General features: G+C 40.4%; 1 protein-coding gene across 13 annotated transcripts in view; it reads left to right on the top strand.

Annotated features, from left to right (window-relative positions):
• The window catches only part of baz2ba (bromodomain adjacent to zinc finger domain, 2Ba), an 83,815-nt gene that overhangs the window by 2,593 nt on the left and 59,715 nt on the right, over nt 1–21,507 (top strand). For all 13 annotated transcript variants that reach the window (XM_038268052.1, XM_038268057.1, XM_038268051.1 and 10 more), the window contains exon 2: nt 15,638–15,680. The gene's annotated coding sequence lies outside the window, so the exon portion shown is untranslated. The remainder of the gene's footprint in view (nt 1–15,637; nt 15,681–21,507) is intronic.

The raw sequence follows: 21,507 nt of genomic DNA, 5'->3' as shown, positions 1-21,507 counted from the left end.
TTTTTTCTTACACAGATAAAAGGAGTCTTCCGCTTGACTTGAACATTTAGGAATTAAGGATATACGTCGTTAAGCCCTATTTGCATGTCTACCAGAATCACAGCAAATGGTTGCTATTGACTAAGCTGATTAGGTGAAATTAGGTTCACGAGCTCTGTGTGTTGGGGTGCTGAATCTGACAGAACTTGGACGGCTTTTTGAGAAGGCAATCCCATGTGCACACAAGCTTGGATTCTCCTTAATCCTCAACTATTGAATATAAGGTTATTATCTTTTTTAAAGAGAGGGGACCTCAGTTTATCTTCTGTTAAAAGGAACTAAACTTGGCTTTATGAGGTGTGTATGATACAGTATAATGATAATCAGTCTGAGGCAATATTTACTAATATATATTTTTGGGTGTCAAAATGTGATTATTTTGAATTAATACCAGTTACATCAGATAAATATGGAGAGGTTATTATTCCTGCTGCAACACACTGCAGTAAATCTGTCTTCCATCCATGTAATATTACAAAGTGGTGTGCTTCATAGTGTAGTTAAACTCTTTTTCTCTCTGTTGCGTATTTTCGACTGTAAAGAGGAGAAAAAAGACCTTAAGCCAGAGAGTAAGGAGTGTATGAGTGCATTTACACCAATGACCACTTTATTTTTATCCATTAAAAATATTTAAATACTCCACTAATGCCTTACAATCAGTTTCCAACAGATAAGGTGCATCGCTGACTGCGTACATTTACGCTGAGGCTAAAGTACGTCCCGTATTTCTTTGAGACATCAAGACTCATCCTAATCTGCGGTTTGGGGTTAGATAGATTAAGGCCAAATAAGTGATAAAAGAGAACAGGGTGTTTTGCTTCAGTACACACATGCAAGCATGTAACTCTTTATCTAGCTGTAGCATTGAGCTGCAAAATATATGAAATCACAATCAGATGTGCAGAATAGAAACTGCAAAAGACTGCTTGGTTGCAATACTCGTTAGGTTATAATGTTTCCCTTTTCAGCACAGTAGTAGTTCATTCTCTTTGAGCTCTGATTTTTGAACTTGTCCAGGTTGCAATCAGGAAAAACATTAGGAAATCCCGGCAAGAAAGTCAGAGATCTTTGAGCAGCATAGAGGTTCATATCCAAGCTGGAATGACAGTTGTATTGGATGCTAACCTTCACAGAACGTTGTGGGAACAGGAGATATATGCTGTTTATTAGAACTTTTGGTGATCAAAACTCACTAAACCAAACACATTTTTGTATTAGCATTTAAGTAAAATCTGTTTGTGGCTGTTTCTTTAGTGCAGACATGTCCAAACTTTTGGCTACACAAAGTCACTAAGCACAAAAATATATTATTTAAACTTAAACTTGTTGAAAAAAAACTTTTTTTCCCCTTGTTACCTCAAGAACAGTCAAAAATGCAATATTTTAATAAAACAAACAAAGGAGACCTTTAGAGGTAATGGATCTATTGATTTATACAAGGATGGGATGTGGGTCACACATGTAATGAATGATTGAACCAATCCTGCTGTTGAGGTGACATCACATGATGTTTGTGTTCCTTTGCCGTGAAAGGAAAACTACATGGTTAATAAAACAATTTGTATTTTCCTTAATATTTTCCATTTTACAAAGATTTTTTTTTATGTAAAACTTTTTAATGTACTAAAAAAAAGGCTAGAGAAAATTGTCTTTTTCCAACTGCTGCCCATACTGGTAAATTTGTACCATCCTCAAATTTGGATTAGTCTGTAAATAAAAAAAATATAAAAAAATCTGTGGCTGATCTTTGGACACCCTTAAATGTTGTGTTTAAATGCTTAAAATTATGATAAATGTATTGTTATCTGCTTGTAGTGGTAGTTATACCAAGAACAAAACCCTCAACAGATCCTTATGTTTCACGACCCGCTACTATAACCCTATCAGTATGGATGGGCAGTCATTTGCAGCTCACAGGTCTGAGACAGAGGAAATGGCATAAAAGTTTGGTTACTAATAATATGTTTATCAACTCTGGTTGACTTTCTCAAAGGCCAAGGAGCCAAGTGAGCACATAGTGATGAAATGTAGGCTGATTCCAATCAATACCACCATTATATCTGTAATGATGTCAAAATGTTTTGTTTTACTTCTCTAGTGTCACCCTACTCTGCCATTGAAAATATTCATGGCCTCTAAGCTTTCATGCTATACTTGGTCACTAATTAATGAACTGTTGAAAACAAATCAATGGAGAATAGTAGCCATCTGCTTGCACCCCTAAATCTGTGCATGTTAGTGGTTATACCGAGCTGTGAAATCTAGAGAGGAAGTGGAGATCTGCTCTTTGTTAACAAAGTGACTCAATAAACTTGTGCTAGACAGAGTTCTGGTCAGATTTCTTCAGCTCCCCTCATCCGGCAGTCATTTGCAAATCGTTTTTACAGAAAACTGTGAGGAAGAGTTGATTGACATATCAATTGATTGCCATAACAGATGCGTTAGTGGTATAGATCATACTTAAGCAGCCAGTTGGTCTCTCTAAGGAGAGGTTCAGCCTATAAAGTTAATCCTATATTTATAAGATTGATAATGTGTTTTACATTAGTAATTCAAGTGGCAATATAAGTATCTGCCTTGATCCTCAGCTCCGTGCGAGTGTGAGTTTTAGGCTTGCTTATTGATACATTATCACAATTTAGGATTTTAATTTCCTACCTGCTGAAACAGACTTATGATGGTGTGCCTAACCTCATGTTACCTCACTATTTTTTGACACTGCTGGCTCGCTGAATGTCCTGATTATCATCAGAATACACAAATAACTGTCTAAAGTCAATTCTTGTTGACAGCTGCTTTTAACGCCAGCCTTTTTTGAATATTGTGGCTATCTTTGACCGGCACTGTTTGTACCCATCTGTGCAGAGAGAGTGTGGTTCCAGTTTGAAAGCCCAGCTAATGAGATGGGGCACATATGCCTCCTGTTGTAGGAGCAAGTAAACAATCTCCACTGTTAATTAAGACTAAACAAATCAACACTCTCTTGGTTTTCTCTGCATTTCTGCACGGATTACATATGGTGGATTAATTACTGAACAATAAGCGCTGGAAAGTGCAATCGGATCATCCTGCATTGACTTTCAGGAGACAGAAGACAGAGCGGCCAAATTTGGGAGGGAAAGGCGATAAGCTGCTTCTCCGCTGTTCGTCCCGTGGGCTTCTATTTATCATTTAATGTGAGAATTTCCTTGATGAAAGTCAAGGTTGTTTGCGCATTCTCCGTCTCGTCGGGATGCCTGCTTTTCTACCAGCAAGGTGAAAAGGTTGATTCCTTTTTCTTTTTTTCTTGTTTCCCCCCATCTCTCCGAAGAGATACCTGCTTGGGAAAGTGTTCTAGTTTCTTATAATGAAGTCTCAAAAGGTCCTTATGATTTTTCCACTTCAAGGCTGTTTTTGTTTTGTACGTCGGGTGCGGAGGTGAAATAACAAATGTGCTTCATGTTTAGTGGAGCCACAGAACAGCGAGTGCGCTGGTCCTCATTATTCAGTATGTTTCCTTTGCATATTCATGTTTAGGTTTTGGCGCTGAGCTGAAAGCATCCATTTAACAGGGCCTTTGTGAAACGTAACACTGACATGACATGGCAAGATTATGAAAGCGTTTTCACATCACTGGTATTTTGCTGCATGAAAGACAGCCATTCATGGCCTCTCAGTGTTAAGAGAAGCAGCTGGATGAAGTGAGCTGAAACAGCAGTAACACAATGGTATGGGTTTGTTTTTTTCCTGTGGAAAAAACACACAAGATGCTTGTTGGTTTTGTTTGTTTTTGGGTTTTTTTTCCCCCTCTCTGGCTCTTAGACATCTCATCTGTGCACAGAAACTTGATTACAGCATTGAGGCCTCGAAGACCAGCGATAAAGTTTGACGTTTACCGCACCGTGACATTTTCAATCTGTAGAAGAGGGGGCCTGTAAATATACATTTCTCCAGGATACTCTCATCATCCTGACTGTGCTCGAATAGGAGAGGAAATTAATGGAAAAGAAATAGGAAGAAGGTTTTGAATGGCGGGATGGGAATGATATTGGTTTCTCTACTGGTGTTCCTCTTGGGTCAGTGGGGTTCTCGATGGTACTATCGGATAGGTTGATGCAGGCTTGGCGTGCTGTAAGCCTTCCCATGCACACATAAACCTTGACACACACACAAAGCTGTCAGAAAAGCGGGCATTTATGCATAGAGACTGGAAACACACACACACACACACTCACTCACACAGATGCACACAAATGCATGAGATTGCACCCTGACAGCCCCCGTTTATTGATCTTCTTCGGCATTAAAAATCTAGTCACTGCTGCCACAAAGGCTTTTTATTTTAGCTGCGCTGGCAAAGTCTGCCTCAAGCTAAGCCAGAATTTAAAATATTTAACTCCTACATCACACCAGAGAAAAGGACAAGGATAAAAGCACAGGCAAGCAGTTTTAAACTGCAATAGGTGCAGGTGTTCAGAGCCATCATGTGAACCACGTTGATAAACTCAAATCCAGGTTTATTAGTCGTGTAGGGCCATCACTTTGGTGCAATCCTTTTATCATCCATAGAAGTTTCAGTTTGATTTGTGGTTCGATTCTAAATTCAATCCAGCTCACTACTCCTTAAGACGGCCCTACCGTGTTTACAGTACTGGGGCTGATTTTCTGGTAGTCAGTGGATTAGTCATGACTGCCTGGGACAGGCTGCTGTTTTTAGCATATTAAGGTTAAAAAAGGATACTCATGTGTAGAGAGGCAACTTGCAGTGTTTAATCCACCCGAGCCCTTTAAGCACACACTTTTACAGTAACTCTTATCTCTCTGGAGGTACTGTGCCTTTCACTTTCTCTGGTCTCAGTGCATGCAAAGCGAGGTATCAGCAATATTTCCCCTTTCTTGTTCTTGGGAAATTGTCAGTTTTCAGTTAGCACCAGGTGGCGGAGAGGAAATGGTCCGACCAGCTCTGCTCAAACTCCATTTCGAAATAATTTGTCCTGAAAAGGTCAAAGCACATTTCAGTGATTTCAAAATGCTTTTGCATTGTAGTGGAAAAGTGCATTGAAAGAGCATTACTTATTAAATACATCAGCAGTCAGCCTCGACGTGAGGCTTTCCTCATCCAGTGGAACCTGCTGCTGCTCTTGTTTTTCTCCCGTCCAGCTCTGAAAGCTTAGCCCCTGCTCCATCTGTGGCATTGTGCCGCCTTCTCCCTCTCTGTGTGTCTGTCTGTCCTTCTGCCTTGCTGTCTGTCTCTCTGTTGCGCTTGTGCTCGCTCTTTCTGAACGATGACACTGAGAGACAGCTGTAACGTGAGACGCCTCTCGATCCTGGCAGGAGCTTGGAAAGCTGAGGCAGAAGGGAGGGAGAAGGCCTTTATCTAAGACCGGGGGTGCTGACCTCCCCTCATTCCTCTTCTCTCTTTCCCCTCCTTTTTTCCTCTCCCTCCCTCTGTGTCCGTTTGCATACTATATCCTCCCCCCACCAGCGGAAGCCAAGACAGCACTCTTGTGAAGTGAAACAAGGAGAGAGTTTAGCCATATTGAAAATCTGATGGATGACGTTGCATGTTTTGTCCGTTTTTGTACTACTTTGATCTCCAGCATCTCTCCCATCATTAGATTGAATCTTGGGAACTTAAGTTTTGTTGTCTAGGGTGACTTGTGTTTGTGATCCGTTTGAGGACACGTCTTCTTTGTTTGTGTGCATGTAGTCGGAAACATCTCTGGACTCTAGGCTACGGTTGCTAAATCCTGTGTGAGAGCTCCCATGTGTAATCCAAACATTTAGAGCTAATTTAAGCATGCAGGCAGAAGCAGCATCCTTTAAGGAACAACAACTCCCCTCCCTCTGAAACCTCCACTCTGTTTTTCTCTCTGTGTGTGTGTGGATGTCTTGTTGTCGCTGGAGGGAAATGAAAGTACTCAATCACTCACCTGTCAGAGTACTTCAAAATCCGCCCATAACACACCGGCGCGTGCGCACTCCAGCACGCGGACACATATGTGCATACTCTCGCCCCTGAGGGTTTGACAGGACTGGCCCTTTATTGACTCCCTTGATAAAGGAGACAGCAGATCCATTTAATAGAAGCTTCACACACACACAGGGGCTGAAATCAAAGTGGATTCACATCTGCTCTCCACACAGCTCTACTATATCCTTTCCTCCCTTGTACAGCAGAGCTGCTCATCGTTAAAAAAAAGCTCCTTTGATGGGTGTTAACCTAAATTTTGCGAACTACTACCAATAAACGTCATAGCGTCGATTTTGGCATGTAAAACCAATGGTTTCTACGCCCTGTATTCCACAATAGCTCTGACTTGCATCTTCTCCCCATCTTGGGGTATTGCTTAGAGTCTAGTAATAATGCCATGATACAGGCCCAGCAGGGTTATAGCTAGGGCTGCAACAACGAATCGATAAAATCGATAAAAATCTACTTTTAAAAGCGTTGGCAACGAATTTGATCATCGATTAGTTGTGTCGCGCGATTATTGCGTCATCCGCCGCGCCGTCATCACTGCCTCTTGACTGAAAGAGGAAGAAAAAAAAATATGGCAGAGCGAGTCAGAGCCGCAGGTGCAGTGTTGCCAACTCAGCGACTTTTCAGACCCCTCCAGCGACTATTTTTACAAAAAAGCGACTAGCGACAAATCTGGCGACTTTTTTTCGGTGTCACTGGCGGCTTTTGGAGACTCTAACGTGAAAGCATGTATCGTTCCTACTCTGCCGTGGGGCGCCTCCCCCACCCCAACCGCGTTTTCCCGCAGGAGTCCCTCTCAGCTCTGCAGTCAGAGCCTCAGCGTCCAGACTGCAAATGAAGCGGGATTGACGGCGCAAATTGATCACAATAATTAAAATAGCCTGCGCTTTGTAAAGTGAAAAAAGTGATAACATGCAACTTTTTTCAAAAGAAATTAACATGGCACGGAACCACCATGTTTGTTTGGTTTTAAAGTGGGGAAACGTATCGTTAGTTTCTCAGGTAGCTCATCTGATGCTTTCCTTACCGTGTTAGGTTACAGACAGTGATAAGGTTGGCTACTTATTTTACTTTTAATTTCATTTGAATTAGCTTAAGCAGCGTTTATATTTTCTTTATAAATAAATTAACTTGCAAATTATGAGGGCAAGGCTTTTAAAGTTTAAATCTTCTGGCAAAGATAAAGTAAAGAAGATCCTGCAATTTATGGAAGTAAAGCAGAATAAAATCCAGCAAGATCAGTAATATGTCAATTAATTATATTTGACACATTCCCATGTAAATATCTGTCTTTGGAAGATGTGTTTTTTAGCACCCCTAGTTCTCTCATTTTTATTCCAAATACAAGTTATAATTTGAATCACAGGGCTATTTTTATCTCTATGGTTCAGTATTTTCTCAAGTAGCAACTTTAACTGCTATACTTTCCTGTCTTAAAAGGCCGAACTCTTCTAGTCTAAAAAAACTCATTTGTTGAAATGGGGGGGCCTATTGTTTGAACCCCTTAGGGGCTTTTAAAAACAAAAATGTCTTTTTTTGCGCTTTATGAAACAAAGTAGCCTATATTTAGTGGATGTACAGCTACATTTCTCATGTAAGTTTGCGTAGTTTTAACCCAAACATTTATTTTTCATATTGCACCAGTACAGTTAATGAGCAACCTGTACTTGTGTGCTTGTTTGTTCTGTCTAAAATGTTTATTTTGGAATAAAGAGGTTAATATAAAAAATATTTTTTGTCCGATTCATCGATTAATCGAAAAAATAATCGTCCGATTCATCGATTTTTAAAATAATCGTTAGTTGCAGCCCTAGTTATAGCCATGTTCCATTGGCTCAGTTCCTTTGCTTCCCAGTTGGCTGTTTTGTGCTGAGTGTTTTGGAAGGCCACTTAGCTAAGAGACTGCTGGGAGGAGAAGTGACAGCTGTGCCGGTCATTGCAACTCTGACCTTCACGCGTCATCGTGACGGTCCATCAAGGCTGAAATGATACGCCGAAACTGTTGTGTACTCTCGTGTTGGCCCAATTGTTCTCACCCGTGATGATGATGTGTTTGCATAATGCAACTGATACTGCCATTTAAATTAAGCCACAAACAGACACACACAAGGCCATGTTTGCTATCTAAATCTGATTCATCTTGCAAAAAGAAGTAAGAAATAGAGGTGGATTGCTTAATGTGGCTTTAGGCTCCCCGCTAGAGAGAAAAAGTTATCGTGGCAACTCAAAGGCATGCATCCACACAGACGAAAGAAAGAAGCACATAATCAGGTCTGGTGTTTTATATATTTTCTACCTCTCACAAATGGATCGCACTAATGCTTGGAGCTTTTTCACCGGTCTCAAAGTGCTTTACTTCAGCGCGTGGTGTAACACGTTCCCTGGAGATGGCACTAGCTCCATCAAGTCAAGGAAGAAACCATTTAGCAGAATGACAAACACACATGTATTCAAGCAACACGGCACCAGGAGGCTGGGAGGATTTGGATTGCCCTCAGACAAACGTTTCTCACACAAGTTCTTTATTCCTCCTCTACGCTCCTCTTCTTCTTTTGCCCTGAACATACACTTACTGGCACACAAAAGTACTTGCTCAGAGATTCCATTTTGTCAGCTTTCAGCCCCAGATCATGTAACGATAAAAGATGCTGCCCTGCAGTTAGACACTGCCAGTAAATCACAGGGCAAGGAAAGCTGGGAGAAGCACTTATTTTTAAGCAGCATGAGAGACCACACTGGGGCTGGGTTGGATCGGGGGGTAGTGTTGAGACAGATAGGGTAAAACAGGGGGAGAGAAAGAGAGACAGACAGAGAGAGCTTCTTTGTGCACTGTGTACTAGGATTGTGTGTGATGAAGAGATGAATCACTGCTATTTAGGGATTGGTTTCCTGCAACTGATTGTGTGACGACTTGGTGGCGGACAGACTGTCAAGACTTGCCTGTTTTGTTCAAGGGGTTTCAGGAAAATGTCTGCGGCCAAGTCTCGCCTAACTCACTCCCACAGGCACCGGTGAGCCTGAGATGAACAGAGACAAACACCGCAGTGGTGTCGCTCCTCTAACAGGGCATCAAATATTAAAGGGAAATAGATTTTTAGGCTAATCTCAATATGTTTTTTTTGTTCCAGAGTACATTTGTTATCCATGCTTCAATACTAAACAGCGTTTTAATTCTTTCTTTCTTTCTTTCTTTCTTTCTTTCTTTCTTTCTTTCTTTCTTTCTTTCTTTCTTTCTTTCTTTCTTTCTTTCTTCACTTTTCTTCTCTTCCCTTCCCTTTGTGGTGGGTACAAACTTTGGCCCATGTGTTTACCAATGTGCAGATGTCAGCGAGCTGCTGTATGTATCTAAAAAGTAAAGTCAACATCTGTTCATCTGAGGAAGCAGTGGTGGTAGATTAGGAAACCCAAACAAGACAATCCAGGCAGACGTTAGAGCAGTTAGGTTGTACGTTGCCCATGTGCAAGCATGCCTAAAGTGTATAAGCAAACATTATTAGCAGTGCAGATAAATCCTGCTTTTCTCCCCCTCTTCAGGCTATTTGAATAAAAAAAATTGTAAAGAATTATGTAATTAAAATAATTTTAGGGGGATTTATCTGTTCAAAATGATTCATTGAGTTCTTTGTGATGTTATGATAAAATAGTGTGAAAGGTATTCAAAGGCAGAAGGAGGGTGTAATTTAATGTGAACCAGTTGTACAACATTGTCACGTTTGCTGATGACAGAGTTATCTTTCCCAAATGAAATAAAATACGATATTGTCCACCCTGCCAAGCCTTATGGCTGACCTGTGTTGACATGTTGAACAGTCTCCCCAACTTATAGAATTCCCTAAACACTGCCCAGCTAAAGAGCATTCAGATCAAACAGATCTCTGAGTTTAAATAACTTCACTGACTGGTGATATCAAAATTTTAGTGTCTAAATGGTGTAGAAAGTTGACCCTGTTCTGAATCCTGATTTTGCAACTCATTCTTTACAAATCTGATACCCAGACTGTTCTAAAACAGGACTTGAGTCAAACTGCAGTTGTTCACCCTGGGTTCTTCCTCGGGTTCCTAAGTCTCTTTCTCTCTGTAGACAACATCAGCAGCAGCCAAGCATTAAACCTGAAATCCAAATGGCAGAGGTTCGGCCACTCCTGCTGAAGGAACGCTGATCAACTCCTACACACTTTTGTGGCACAAGAAACCTTGAGAGTTCATAAATGTAATACAATAGAGAAGACATGAGAAAAACAAATTTAGGATTACCTGAAGTTAAGAAGTCTTGATCTTAATTAAGTAAAACCCCATTACTATGTAGCATTGCTCAGTTACGTTAAACATTATGGTTGAATAAAAGCTGATTAAGGGTTGATTCATCTATGCTCTGTGTTGAAATGAGATGCCCAGAACTCGCTGACTCAGTGTTTGCAGTATTTTATTATTGCTTAAAACAATTTTTCAGATTAAATCACGATTAATCGATTATTATAATAATCATAAACTAATTTAGTGATCAATTAATTGTTTACTAGAGTATAGAGACTGTAATTAATGCATTTAGCTAACAGAGCAACCCACCCAGTGATTACGTCAAAATTGTAAACAAAATGTTTAAGTATTTGGCATTTAAGATTAATGTCAATATGCTCTATGCAGAACTCCCCAAGTGGAAAAGTTTTGTTTTTACCTGGTTTAATTTCGTGAAAAATCGTCTTTAAGGAACTTTTTACTATCCGATTATTAATTGATTAATCAAAAAAATAACAAACGAATTAATGAATTTGCAAAATAATTCTTAGTTGCAGCCATACATTTTATACTCCGTGCGTCTTTTCATTAATTCATCTAAATGTTCTGGCCGATTCCAGGGGGCAGTGTAGAGCACGGACAGTATAAGTAAAAGAAAAGAACAGTTTCCTCTAACATTTTCAATGCCTCTCAGTGTCATCCAAGAATAACATATTTCTTTGGTCTATTGCGGTGATACTTATGTACCGAATTAGAAGTTATCATTAGTGTTGTGCCGATGCCATTTTTCGGGCCATGATACCAATACCCGATACCTGGCTGTGCAGTATCAGCAGATACCGATACCATCTGTTTGAAGTTGGTTTGTGTGTGTATATGAAGAACTGCATACTACTTGGATGTAAAATAATTGACATCATGACTTTGTCAAGCTGCTGCCTAGCAGGAAAAAGACTAATACTAATTGAATTCAATAGAACTTTTTATTGCCTACCTGGAATGGGTATTGGTGCCCTATTCGTCAGTACTCGCCGATACCGACACCACCAATTTAGTGCAGTATTGGGGCCCCGTCCGATACAGTATTGGTGCAACACTAGTTATCAAGTGATGTTTATATGTGAACTCTCACCATTGGGAGCTGTCCCTTATTCATTATCGATTTTTGCTGAAAACTGTCCACATAATTAGTCACTTTTCTTGGGGCTTGGCGTAAAAATTCAGAATGCACGAAAGCTGCTTGTAGGGGTGTTGGTGCTAAAAGGACCTTTTCAACTTAACCTTCATTTATTTACAATTGTTTATTTATTTATATTTTTTAAAGTCCTCCAGCAATGCTTCTCTTGCACTTTGAGAACAGTTAGTACGCCTGAACACAACACTGGGACACATCTAATACATATATTTGATTTATATTGTGCTTTGTACCGTGTGCGATGTCTTATCTTGACTGTCTTGTGCTTATCCTTTCCCTAGCCATTTAAGAAAAAAATCCAAATCTATTTTTTTTACCTGGTAAAAGGAGAAAGCATTAGCCTAATAAACTAGCCCCACCCACCAGCGGCCAAAATAATTTTTGCCTGCGAGTTGGTCTAGCCTCGATCAATGCCCCAGGCCCTAGAACTGACGAGCCAATCACAACGCAGAGATGCATTTTGAATTTCTGGATGCAAAGCGGCCGGGGTTTTGAGGGTGTGACGACAAAGCTTCCCCACGCTGGAGAAAGCACAACAAGGAAGATGGCAACAACTATTGAACAGTTCTCATTTGACTCAGGTTTGAAATCAGTTTGGGAAGGCTTAGACTTGAGGTTTTCGTTGAAACATGAGCACGCTACATTACGCTTAATAATTTTTAAGAAGGACGTATTCGCCGTTTTACCGACAGGCTGTTTGTTTACACTCCCCAACCAGCTTTCTGTCGCGCTTACTACATCACAGTCATTTGCGCTCATTGGTCAGAGCGTTGGCCAATAGGCACAGACAGCGGTTTGAAAAAAAAAAACGGGTTTTTCTCATCAATAATCTTCAGATGTCTCATTCATCAGGGCCAGACTAAATTATACATTTAATCTCACATTTAGTCTGGTATATCTGGCTAAGGAAGCATGGCAACATTGTTAAAAATATCAAAACTGGGGTTCTCACATTTTGAATCTAATTGAATTGATATTTAGTAACAGAAAACAGCTGTGACTGATGTATTGGAGATAAGGAAGAGACGTTAAACAAACAATTTTTTTGGTGTTAAAATAGCCTAGATGAGCGATTTTCATCTAAACTGCTTGCATTGTGAAAGCTGTTGTTTAGCAAGCTATGGTTTTATTGCTAAATGACAAAATGATGATAAACTGTGCTATCACTAGCTTCATCAAATGTGCATTATTTAAAAGAAAGTTACAAGTCATCCAGAGCTATTTTATTTTTCTTTTGTTTAGGAGAACACGCTGTGTGTTAATGGGCTTCTGTTCTAAACGTTCCCCTCTGAACAGTGTTCTAATGTTTCGTTGCTCGGCTTGTGTCTGCAACATAACACTGTGTCAGCTGTTGTGATTTAGCTGTTTTTGCGTTAGGCAGGGTGATTCAAAACATTTTTTTTTTTATTCACATCTTGGCTCTGTTGTCATGGTTTCTTTGTAAGAGCAGTTGTATGACTCATAATACTATAAATAAAGATGTTTTTTTGGGAGTTTCCGGTCACATTGTGCTCTATTAATTTTAAACCTAAATTAGGTATATGGCTTGTTGTCTCAAAGACTTCTTTTCTAGTCACTGAGTATTGGCTTAATGTTCCAGCAGTTCCAATATGGGCTTTACTATTGTGTTAACTGCTTTTATTTTGATTTCTGTGTGTGTTTAGCTTTATCGTAATGTGATTATTGGTCAGAAGGATTTTCTTTGATAGGTTGGGTCATGGCTTCTTCTAACAGATATTACTGTTTAAAGCACCTTTTTGTTTGGACTCCTGCTTTATTTTTGAAACTGAACCGAATGACCTCCATCTTTGGATTGTTTAGATAAACAGTCTCAAAACCTTTTACTTTCGCCCTGCTGCTGGAAGAAGGGTTTTCTAAACGTGCTTTTAACACCTTATAGTTATGCAAAAATCTATAAGAAGGTATGTTAGTAACAAAATAAATTAAATTTATCCACACTATATATTACAATTCAGAAGTGTAACAATTGAATTGTTATTTGAATGGAACAAAGTTGCTCAAATTTTATTGCAGCTTCTGAAAAATCCTATCCATTTATTTGCTGTGTGACTAAATATATCATCTAAATATATATGGAGACTTCTTGTATTTGTTGCTAATTGGGCGCTTCAAGTTTACATTTCAGATTGATGCACTGATAAGTGTGGTGCTGAGTAGTGTAAGTGCTGCCCAGGGTGGTATCATGCATCGAATGGGAGATATCTGTGAATAATAGCATACTGGCAAAACACAAGAGGCCAATATAATATTAACATGAAACATCTTTTAATTTTTGACACTTATATTGTTTTCTTGAATCCTTAAAACCAAAGTAAACATTGAAAGAGAGGGACAAACAACTGACCAGCTCGGATAAATGAGTAGGAATTGAAAAATAACTTTGTGGTCTTTCCAGAATAAAACTCCCGTTGTTCTTTTCCATTCTAATAAATCTAAAGTGATGTTTTTCCACCTGGCGCTCTGGTTCCTGTTTCATAGTCTTTCTCTTATATTATGTAACAGTCACAGTTTGCTCAAACAAATGTTTGATTTCAGGTTTCCAGTTGTGGAGTGTGAGTTGGATTAAACCGAGCTAAATATTGAATTGATGTTAACGTAAATGTGAATCATTCCCTGTGTATGAAATAATTGTTAGTTACAGCCGACTATACCAGCATGATTCACACAGACACTTTTATTGAATCCGGGTGCAGTAAAAATTGGTGTATGTGTGTGTTTTTTTTTTTAGATCCATCTGCTATTGATGTAGAAACCACTAAGAACAGTAAAATAAGGTTAATAGACTAACAGCCTGATTCCCAGTCAGACAAATGATGGCAGACAGCGTTGGCTTTCTGATCCAGTGTAATTCACCTGCCTCATGGTTGGCAAATCACATTCAGAGCTGAAGTCCTATGAGCAGAGGATCCTTTAATCATCAGCTAATAGGCCTTTATGAAAAAGCCGAAGATGAATTCAGCCTACCCGACTCTCTGTTGTCATTATCACGGCGATGAGTTATCAGAGTGTTTGCGTGTGCCTGCAGCTTGTATGTGTGTGTGCGTTCATGTCTGTGTACATAATGCAGGTAGTCATTACAGTTATTTTGATCAGTTTAGGCAACATCAACACCGCTAGGATCCTGCGTGAGGATGAAGCTAGCCATCATTGGCATATCTGTGTTGGATTATGAGCCATAAAGATTGGCATTGCTGCATGGCATCTCGACATCGATCTGTGTCATACACAAAAAAAACTTAAACAGTTGGTGAGAATGGAAACTTTTATTCTGTTAAGAGGTTTCTATGGCTGTTATTTCTGTGCTGATTTGTGCTAATACAGCGTTCACAAGGCTCCACTTTGTTGCTGCTGACCAGATGGATGTGTTTACAGACAACAAAACCTTGTTAGATAGCTACCCACCCACACTACAACACCGCTCTCGTGTTGGTGTCGTCTGGAAATGTTTGTGTTGCTTCTCTGATACCCCCCTCCTTTCCCACCTTTGTATGCGGAGATCTGGTTCTTGTAGTTTTTACAAACCTAACCTTTATCCCTCACTTTATAAATGAGAGATTAAGTCACTGCGGTGTAAATGAATGTTTTAAAAATCTCTCTGTGTTTGACTGCAGTTTATTTGAATCAGGGTGGTGTCTGTTATGGTGAGCTGCTTAGATTAGGCTCAGGCTCTAAGTGCACGGGAGGGCCTCAGAGACAGTGCATGAAAGATGGGCGTGAGAACGCCGGTAAGGCTCGGTTCTCTGCAAGAACTGTCTTGTGTTTAGTGAAAATATCCTCACACTCACAGCTCCAATGTCTAGATCCATTTCTAGCAAACAGGTTTTGCAAGAAAAAAAGGGCTCAGGGAGACAGATAGACTTTGTGGGTGTGATTGTGTTCCTGAGCGTGCAAGAGTCTTTAAGCACAGCCACAGCTGTGTGTGTGTGTGTTTTTTTTTCTTATTTTTTGCTTTAAAACATCACTGTATTTCCGTCTTGATGTGCCTGAAAACCACAAATACAGAGATGTGTAACTGCACGACTTATACAGGTCGGTTTCAGGAGGTTCACCCTGTTGTACGTCGCTGTAATGAAACCGTTTTGTTAGCATATCAAACCAAAGCATGTTGTTGACACCTCATGCCTCTGACTCAAATGGTGGATTTAACCTGAACTTAAGTTCTTTTGTTTCTGCCTTTTCTCCAGGTGGTACAGCAGTTATGTCAAAGAGCTGAAGACATCTCTAACAGTGAGTACCGATCTTGTTTTCCTTCTCTCTTTGCCCTCCGCTGCATGTATGCCTGTGTGTTGCAAAACAGTCGATGCGTGACTTTTTGAAATACATATTGTCACATACTTCTGCTTTTACTCCTTTTTTTTCGTAGCACGTCAAAACAAACTTGCAGACTCCTCCAGTTTCAGGCCTAATTTGATTTTTATTCATTCAGTGAAAGAGTTTTTTTTTTCTTTTCTTCTTCCCCAATTAAATTTAACAAGAGCCCCTTGAAAAGCAGTTGTTATGATTACATTACAAATTCGGGGTTCATTCAGTGAATCAAGCAATTAATTAGATTTCCTCCATTCTAATCAGAATATTTGTATGAAACATAGAAGGCTAATAAACATTCTTTGAGTTTGCTATCTGTTTCTACCCAACACTGAATGTAAATGGCTGTTAACTGAGCTTGACAGCGCTCCAGGGTTGGGATTCTGTGATTGTGCAGAGTTGTTTATGTGGATCGCTATGTGCAGCTTTAATTCTCTCCTTTTCTCTCTTCTTTTTTCCTCACCCTCTGTTTGTGAGCTGTACTCAGGGGTGCGGCCGCATCCTCGCGGTTGTAGTTCACGCACACACTCATCAAGGTGGCAGATTTTTTTTCTTTTTTATGTTTCACACACGCAGACAATGACTTGCACTTTCCCTCCGCCTCTTTCGAAGGCCCTGTGCTGATGAGCGTGTCATCATATCAAATGGGATCTTTTAGAAGAAGGTTTTCAATGAATGTGGAGCTCGGGGAAATACTCGTTTCACATGTGACTGTCTCTATTTTAGCCCAGTGTGTTGCCAGACCTGATTCTATCAGGTCTAATGTTACCGCTTCATCTCTCAGGATGAATGATACATTACAGGACTCTCCCCACACAAACACTCTCACACACACACACACACCGAGGACACAGAGGAATATGCAAATTTTGAAAGAGATGGGGGAGAAAATAGAAATTTGTTTAATGGCACAGTCATATAAAGCGCTTATACTTGGTTCTATGTATTTTGTGTTGTGAACCCATTGAACTCTATGCGAGTGGTCACTCACAGCGATGGTTGTCGACCCATAGGGATGAACTCCTGTTATTCACTTCTTCTTCTCTGCTGTTTAGCGTTCTTGCTTTGCACAGAGCATGTCTTTCTTTTTCAGCTACCTCAGCAAGGTATTACACAACAAAGCTACACAGTACCCACATCAAGCATCCATCCACAGCCGGGATGATTCTTCTGCTCCAGGAAAAAAAAATAAAAAAGGGGCTCATCCTATGAATGTGCAGCATTGGTGTGTTAGTGCATGTCTGTGCATTTAAGAAAAGAGAGAGGGAGGTGCTGTGATACGGGCGCTGCAATGCTCACACAGGCCCATCTGCTTGATCCGAGCTGGAAATGCAGTGCTGTTTAATGGCAAAACACTGAGTGGCAGGGAGGTGTGCAGAGAAGGGAGGAGTGTGTGCCTATGTCTGAGTGAGGGTGTGAGTGTGAAATAGAGAGGAATAAAGGGAGAGGGAGAAGGAGAGAGAAAAACATCTCGAAGGTCAGGAGCAGCGGGCGGCCGTAGGGGAGAGACACGTGAGACAGAGATAGTCTTGCGTCAGCCCCACAGCAGTCCGACTCGTATGTGTGTGTGTGTATCTCCTGTGGGGCCAGCATTTCCATCCGCATCCTACTGTGTGTTACAACAGAGGAAGACGCTCTTTATAGATAGATAGATAGATAGATAGATAGATAGATAGATAGATAGATAGATAGATAGATAGATAGATAGATAGATTCATTGAGGTATGACTAATTTTTTACATTGTTCTGGTGACAGCGGAAACGTGAACGGGGGAAATTACACCTTCTAGCCCGAGGGAAAAGAATTTGTGTCTGGCTGCCTGTCACCAAACCTGAATCATGTTTCATCAATCCCAGCAACTACTATCATTTTTCAGCACTTATTCATGAAGCCCTCTTTGTTTCTCGCTGTGCTCCTTTTTTTTTTTTTTCTTGTGCCCTTTAAACTGGTGCTCTGTTAGATCAGGGAAGTGTTAGAGATAACGCCTAAACATTTAGTACTTTGTACTTGCCTCGGAGCTAAGGTTGTTAAAAAGCTACTCCGAGGTTGTCCTCGGGATAGGGAGACGTGTAGATTCAGCAGACACTTTTTGGGGTGGGATTTATTCGTCTACAGCTCTGTGTTACTTTTACTCCCACTCATGTTCACTTGACTTTTATACAGAGAGCACTGGCTGTTCCTCTCCTGTCTTTCCTCAGCCCGCACCGACTCAACAGGGTTTAGCTGCGAAGGCAGACTTTTGATTCACCCCCACCGCCAAACGGCCTCTGCTCTCATCGTCCTGCATGCAGCGCGGGGTGAGGCTGCTCCTTTTACAGACCCTTGTGCCATGAATCACTGCTCGCACCCAGGGAGCCTCGGTCCACTGAGGGGCTGCCTGCTCGGACCATAATGTGTGTGGTCACGAGGGGGCCATTTTGAATGGAGTCCAGACAAAACAGGAGCTAAAGAACCCAAGCTGTAAGCTTTGTCATGCAGCGCCACAGCAGGAGTGGTGTTTGTATATGTACTGGTGTAACCTGGTGTGCGTGTTAATGTGTTTTCCTGTATAAAAGGTGAGCTGTTGGACATACAATGCCTTGGTTCGGGAATTGGAATACAACATAATTGTGTTCAAGTAATTTATGAAACATTAGTAGAAGCCCTCAAAAACCTGATACTACAAAAACCTTTGAGCAGGGCACAGATGCGGTTTGCAATCTGAGCTGGTTGGACTCAGCCGTGGTGTCTGTTTGGCTGTCAGGTTTAAAAACAACAGTGTTGGAAACAAGCTACAGATCACACTAGTTTTACCCAGAGGAAGATAGTTATGTTAACTTTCTCTTTCTTTTTCTTGAATTATTATCAGTTTTAAAACTGCACATTTATGTTTTTTGGAGATGTTTTCATCTCTGAAAGTTTTCAGTGTTCAGGCTTTTAGTAGTCCGGTCCATTAAACGACTCCCTTTGAGGTCTGACCCACTTAGATTTGTTTTATTTGTACAATTAAAAGAAGGCTGCATGATCCATTTACTCTTGTTCCCCATACTGTACCCAAAGATTGCTGTCCTCTGTTTTTCTTTTTCTGTACCTGTAATCACACCACTTCTGTGCGTAAGTCATTATTTGTTAGTTTTATTTTAAGTACTCTCCTGGATGTTGAACAATACAGAATGCTTACATGTCGCTGATAGTTTATTTTTAGAAAATTTAGTATCACATCATCACTGTTTAATGTTGGGGTAATCACTGTGTGAACCAGTTACTGACCAGTTAAACAAAATTAGAACCAATAGAGTTGACTTTAACTGACCGTTAACAAAATGCCCTAAGTTTAGACGTTTCCATTTTATACCCAAAAGAGATGACTTACACAGTCCTCAAAACCACAGAAGAAGAAAATGCTGACGGGACAAAATGAACCAGAAAATGTAAGAACCAGTTCCCACTAAAGAAAAAAAAAAATCACAGCAAATTCCTTGATAGAGGTTTGAAGTCTAAATGAAAATGAAAAATACAACGTATAAGATTAACTAAATGTGTGCATTAAAAACACTCAACTGTCCATTATTTTTTTTTTTATTCTTTATTTTATCTGCTACTATACTTCAGTTTCCATGCATTCCTTTTTTGGAGAAACATAACAATTTAATCTGTAGCTAAAGAAAAAACAGATCTAATGATTGATGTATGATTGCTAATGTTAGTTCTGACTGGTTTCGATAAACTGTGCCAAATTACAACAAATATGCTCTCCTGGCGCTTCTGAAAAAAGATGGCTACAAGTTTAACTCCTTGCCGGTTTACAACGCTAATGCTAAAGTAAAGTAGACCTATAACTTGCCTGTCCAGAGGGACAGCAGCAACCTTCGTGTCCTTTTGCTTTCTTAAGTTGGCGCTGATGTTTAAAAGCTTGACCAGTGTTCACCATCTTTTGCCTTTTTGTTTTTTTCCCCGCTAAAATCTGAGAAACGTTTTGCGGAGAAGAAGCACTTTCTCAGCTCAGTCGTGGAGCGCCTAGAATCTGAGCCCCGTATGACGTAACTTCACCCTACTAATGCTATTGATGAAAAATTGTTTCATGTTAATGTTGAAATTGAAAGTAGAAATAAATAGTGAAATATTTCTGTCAAAATTTAAAAACCAATTATTTTATATATCTTTTTTTTTGTTGTTGTAAAATGAATACTTTGATTTTGCACCATTCTAGAAGTTTAATGGATGTATACATATTTTTCTAATGAATTGTTTTGATAGAAAAATACAGAACAAAAGTTGAGTAACTTTATATTTCTGTTTTCAACACCCTTAAATCATGAGTTGTTGTTTTTTTTTTTTTTTTTGGAATGTATTTAGTGCATCATTAGACTTTGCTTTTGCTGATTTTCACAATTCTCCTACACTTGCCCTTAGGCAAACATTAATTTTAGTTGGATGCTGCTGAATAACTGTGAACTAAAACCAAAGAAGCACATAGTTTTAGGGTTGAGTATATTTATTAGTCGCAACTTGAGTGCAAAAGGGGAAAAAAAAAAGGAATAATAGTTTGTTAATTGTCTATACAATCCAGAGAATGGTGGTTATGGAGATTATTTACAAGACCATACTCATACATTTATCTCTATTTCTCTTGGTTCTAAATCTCACCCACACACACACAGACACACACACCCTTATGATGCCAGCTGTTGCCCAATGAAAGCCTCTAGGTTTATGGGTCTATCTGCTACCTTTATGGCCAGACCACATCTCTCCAACTGTCTTTATTTTCTCGCCTCACTCTGATATGGACCCTGTTTCTTGACATCCTCTATAATTTCCTGCCCTCTCGCCTCCTTCTTTAGGTCTTATTTCCTTCCCCCTACCCTCAAACACGCACACACCAAACAAATATTACTCTGCTGTGATCGTGGTTTTTGCCTGTAAAACGTGCCTGTGGCTCCAAGAAGTTGGTCCCCGCAGGGCCTCTGTCTCTCGGGGGGGGGGGGGGGGGGGGGGGGGGGGGGGGGGGGGGGGGGGGGGGGGGGGGCCCGGGTTGTAACCTGGATACAGCTGCAGACCAGAGGAGCCATTAACAGTGCCAGGAGGCCCCCAGCTCCCAGTGAGAGCTCATTATGGTTTCTGTGCAGTCACACTCCTCCTATGAAACGAAGCAGTGTGTCTGGTGAAACTAGCCAGGACACCAAGCCTAGGGGAAACTGCTATGCCTTGACTTCAATGTGAGAGAGAGGAGGAAAAGGACCGCGGGTGGGAAGGTTGATCAAAACAGGAAAAACGAAAATACCAAGAATGATATTAATCATTAAACACACCCAGCTTTCTATGAACTTGTACTGTGAGAGTGTGAGTATCTGTCTTTATTGGATGTAGTTTGCTCTTTGTTCAGTGTGTCTGTGTGTATATGTGTGCGCTCTTGGAGGCCCATTTCAGCTGTCTGGTCTGCTGTGCAGATGGCTGAGTTGGGGCCTTGTGAATGAGGTACCCATTTTTTTTTTCTTCTGTCTCTTAATCTGTCCTCCTTTCCTTTTCTTTCCATTCTTGTTCCTTTCATTTCCTCGATTCCTATTCCGGATAAGTTTCATTTACCAGGTACATCCCTGGCTGCCTCCTCTCTTTCATCACTGCATCTGCTGAGGGCCATCTTGGGCAGAAGAGAGTTTTGCAGCGCTCTATTTTCTCTCTCCTCTCCCTCCTTCTTTATGCGCCTCTCAGGCCTCAGTGCGGCAGCTACACGCCGTGGCTTTGGAATGAAATGTCTCTTAACCGAGC

Source organism: Cyprinodon tularosa, unplaced genomic scaffold (genome assembly GCF_016077235.1).
Source record: "Cyprinodon tularosa strain WSP-4 unplaced genomic scaffold, ASM1607723v1 ctg691, whole genome shotgun sequence".
NCBI classification, from domain to species: Eukaryota; Metazoa; Chordata; class Actinopteri; order Cyprinodontiformes; family Cyprinodontidae; genus Cyprinodon; species Cyprinodon tularosa.
This window is presented reverse-complemented; position numbering and strand designations above follow the sequence as displayed.